The sequence below is a fragment of the Triturus cristatus genome, chromosome 1_1 (genome assembly GCF_964204655.1).
Source record: "Triturus cristatus chromosome 1_1, aTriCri1.1, whole genome shotgun sequence".
NCBI classification, from domain to species: Eukaryota; Metazoa; Chordata; class Amphibia; order Caudata; family Salamandridae; genus Triturus; species Triturus cristatus.
The window spans coordinates 829925617-829930248 of NC_140579.1; positions in this window are offsets into that span (position 1 = coordinate 829925617).

A 4632-nucleotide genomic window follows, 5' to 3' on the forward strand; every position below is an offset into this window, starting at 1 on the left:
AGGTAGGTAAAAAGGTTGGGACCAATGAGTCCCTTCCCTGGGGTGGGTACACCCCCTATTATGCCACCCTCCAGTGGGAGGGAGGCATAAGCCTTTCCCTGATTGGCTGAGTCCCCTCATCTGCAAGTTGGTGGGGACTGAGAGTTGTGCTTCACCTCACCTCTTCCACCTGAGGGGTGGAGTTACCCGAGGTGGGCACACCTCTCTTCCTCACTTGTTTTTCCCGCCGGTTTCTCGCCCAAAGTGAGGGTTAGAACCAGTGAGGACAAGTTGCTGAAAGCAGCAAGTGGCCTGGGAAAGCTCACAAGGGCAGCAAGCCTTTGAAGCTTCCCCTTTGTAGACCCTGCCCATCCTGGGGAGGGGTGGCTTGGCACCTCGTCCCAGGATGTGCATTATTTCAGGCACCCGAGAGCAGCAGGCCCTCGACCCAGGGGGCTAGAAACAAGTAAGGTGGTGGCAGGTGGCGAGCAGCCACTCAGCCTGGACACTGGTGGTAGGTCGTTTTTCAGGGGGCATCTTTGAGATGCCCTCTGTGTGCATTTTCCAATAAATCCCACACGGGCATCAGTGTGGGTTTAATGTGCTGAGAAGTTTGATACCAAACTTCTCAGTTTGAAGTGTAGCCATTATGGTGCTGTGGAGTTCGTAATGACAAGTTCCCAGCACCATATACTCTTAATGGCAGCACTGCACTTACAATGTCTAAGAATGGACTTAAACACTGTCGGGGTACAGGGCTCATGCACCTGTACCCTCACCACTGGTATAGTGCACCAAGCTGGAGGGGGGGGGACTGATCTATGCCAGAGCAGTGGGTTGTAGGCATGGCACACCTTGTTCTGCACCAAAACACGCAGCCTGCAAAGGCAGTGTGTGAGTGTAATAGTACAGATCCTCTAAGGGTGGCACAATAAGTGATGCAGCCCTTAGAGGTCTTCTCTGGTCATAGTGCCCTGTGTACCTGTGGTACCATTTACCAGGGGCTGACCTGTGGGCAGAGATGCCAATTGGGTTTTGTTTTCAATGCAGTTTTAGGGAAAGAACACACTCAGTCAAAGCACATCAGCATTTCAGCAAAAAGTGGGGGCAAAACATGCAAAAAGAGGGCACTTTCTCACACACTTACCTTCAGCCTCTTGACTAAAAGTCGCCATAGATCCTTCGAGATGGAACAAAGCACTGACCCCTGTGCAGCAGGGCCACCATTCGCCTAAACGAGCCACCATTGTACAAGTTTTTCTCATGGGGGTCTCCGAGTGAGGCTTGGCCCATGATTCTGTATCTGATGGGGCCAGAAACAAGTGGATGGCCAGGAAGGTACACGGAGTGGGCAAAACCCGACAATGTCCTGGGTAGTGCTTGACATGGAAAAATAGAAGTGCAGGTACTCTGTAGCAGAGTACCTACTTGTTTCTGAAAAGTGCAGGTACTCTCCAATTAAAAGTATTACGTAGCTCTCAAAAAGTGCCGGTACTCTCCCTCAAAATAAAAAAGTGCCGGTACTCCATACCAGGCAGTACTGGCCCATTTAAAGCACTGGCCTCGAGAGATGTGCAGTTTTACTTTTAGACCAAGTCATGTCCAGTTTGAGCATCTGTAAGAGGTCCAAGTTATACTTTAAGTAAAGTTGCTTCTAATGCATACCACGTTTCCTCGCCAGTCATCCCGCTGCTCTCAACTCGTTGCTACAGAAGGGTATTGGGCGAACCAAACACTCTCCCTTAAGCCAATATCTTGTACTTGGCCTGGAATTCAGAAGGCAAAACCAGCAAACAGTGAAGTTTTCCAGGACACAACAGGAATGTGTGTTGCCCAGTACTTAAGGCTAACAGTATTATCGCCCTTGAGGAAGTCTACTTGCCCTAGACAATGGCAACTGCACTGTCCGGTGTGGAGAGGCTTCTGACGAATAGGCCAAAGAGCCTCTGCGAAGGTCAAGGAGCTGCAGAGAGAATTATGGAGCTGCAAGTGTGTGCCCTTGGTGCAACATTACTGGCATCTGCGAATCAGTCCGTTTAAAACCTCCCAAAAAGTTTTATTCGTATGGCTCATTGTTGTTTGAAGTCTTTACCACAGGGTTTAAGTGGGATGAAAAAACTGGCGGGTCTCTCAAAGGGGCGTGGCCGATATAATTAAAGGCGTGGTTTAAAAACACAAACAGAAAATCTGTGCTTAGCATAGTGTGCTTTCCTACTGGCATTTTGCTGCTTCTGTCATTGCATCCAGATATATAATAGAACAAGTAACATTACACCTACACCTAGCCAGGACTATTGGCTTTGTCAGTGGTTGTTACTTGCATAAGATAAACAAGCAACATCTATGCCTTCGTTGTAGATAATATTGAAAATGCTTCAGTGCCCTAATGATGAGACTGTGAAAGAACTATAACGAGTCTCTTTGAAGTTACATCAAAGGCAGTGAAGGGTGGTACTGCTGCAGATTTAAGATTCATTTTTTTCACCGAGGGGGAGGGTGAAAATGGAGAGCCCGATAGGGACATCAGGGGCGGCCTTAGGCATGTGCAAGCTGTGCACCTGCACAGGGCCGCCAAACCCCAGGGGCCGCCACGAGGAATCGGAATCCGACTCTTCCTGTTGTTCATTTGTTCCCCTGTGAAATGGATGCAAAAAAGAAAAACACGTTTGCTGGAAATGCCGTTTTGACATTTTTCTATTCCAAAGTGCAGCCACAGAAATAAAAGGTTCAAAATATGAAAAAGCAATAAATAAAGCAAGACGGAATGTTCTTAAAGTGCCCAGATCGGTTTTATTCAAACCCCAATAACATTAGCGTCACTTTACTCAGTTTGCCAGTGAAGCGCTGTTTTCCCCGGTGGGGAAGTGCGCCAAACACAGGGGCGGCCTTAGGCATGTGCAAGCTGTGCACCTGCACAGGGCCGCCAAACCCCAGGGGCCGCCACGAGGAATCGGATTCCGACTCTTCCTGTTGTTCATTTGTTCCCCTGTGAAATGGATGCTAAAAAGAAAAACACGTTTGCTGGAAATGCCGTTTTGACATTTTTCTATTCCAAAGTGCAGCCACAGAAATAAAAGGTTCAAAATATGAAAAAGCAATAAATAAAGCAAGACGGAATGTTCTTAAAGTGCCCAGATCGGTTTTATTCAAACCCCAATAACATTAGCGTCACTTTACTCAGTTTGCCAGTGAAGCGCTGTTTTCCCCGGTGGGGAAGTGCGCCAAACCCAGGGGCGGCCTTAGGCATGTGCAAGCTGTGCACCTGCACAGGGCCGCCAAACCCCAGGGGCCGCCACGAGGAATCTGAATCCGACTCTTCCTGTTGTTCATTTGTTCCCCTGTGAAATGGATGCAAAAAAGAAAAACACGTTTGCTGGAAATGCCGTTTTGACATTTTTCTATTCCAAAGTGCAGCCACAGAAATAAAAGGTTCAAAATATGAAAAAGCAATAAATAAAGCAAGACGGAATGTTCTTAAAGTGCCCAGATCGGTTTTATTCAAACCCCAATAACATTAGCGTCACTTTACTCAGTTTGCCAGTGAAGCGCTGTTTTCCCCGGTGGGGAAGTGCGCCAAACCTGGTGTTACTGCGATACCTGGTTGATGGGTGGATTGGGAAACAAAATGTGTACGGCGGCTTTGTGTTCACGAATGTGGTCTTTTTAAACCATACTGCTTACGTTTTGTAAGCATATAAGCAGTGGACATTGAAATGGGTCCTTTCTGGGCCCTGTAGTTTTCAGGCAGAAGCACTCACTGATTTCTGAATAGTGAGTGTAAAAGCGTTAAGTTCACCATGTTGTTCCTGCTTAAATTTCACAAGCTTTATTTAATCTTTCATTCCCAATGAGTGTTTGCTTTTTCCAGGATGTTGTTACTTTTTCCTTTAGGGAGCATATTGATCTTGCCAGTGCTTAATTTGAATTGAGTCGCATCCAGTTGTTTATAGCAGGTCAAATTGGATTGTAGTTGAAGGCAATGTGAATTTCTCTCAGTGGGGCAGTATGGTGTTCAGTGAGGGAGCTGATGTAGCACTGGGGGCAGAGCTGCCGAATTTAGAACTGAGGAACCAGTTTCAGCCTTCATGAGCAGTCCCCCAGACCACTCTCCTGAGGGAGCACATTCCCACGCTAGACCTTAGAAGACCCTGCAAATCCGGAAAAGCCCTGGTGTCTTAACACCAGCAGGTGGACCCTAGCAGTGGCGTGTGGGTTCACCTTGAAGGCTTGCCCACCACAATCCATACTGAAGTTCACCTCCAGTCTTGCAGGCAGGCCTACGAAGTAGCAGACCCTAGAGCAACAGTGAGGTCACAGGACCCCTGAGAGGAGCTGGCACTAGGGTGATGCGACCGGTGTGACCGCAACGGGTGCTGACTTTGAGTGGGGGCATTGTATATTATGGTTTTAAAAGCACTTGCTGCCTCCTTCCTGGCCTACAGCAATTTTCGGCAATAATAAAAATGTCATGATAACTCCGCTGAATAAACGTCTTACTAGAGCGAGATCGGAGTTTTGTCTAGTGGAAGTTTTGACTCATGGAAAGATAGCACAGAGGGTTAATGTGCCTCCTGCTAAGAACATGTACCATGCCCATCACAAAGTGCACATTTTGCAAATAGGTTAGTGGGTTACTGCTTTCGACAGTAAGAT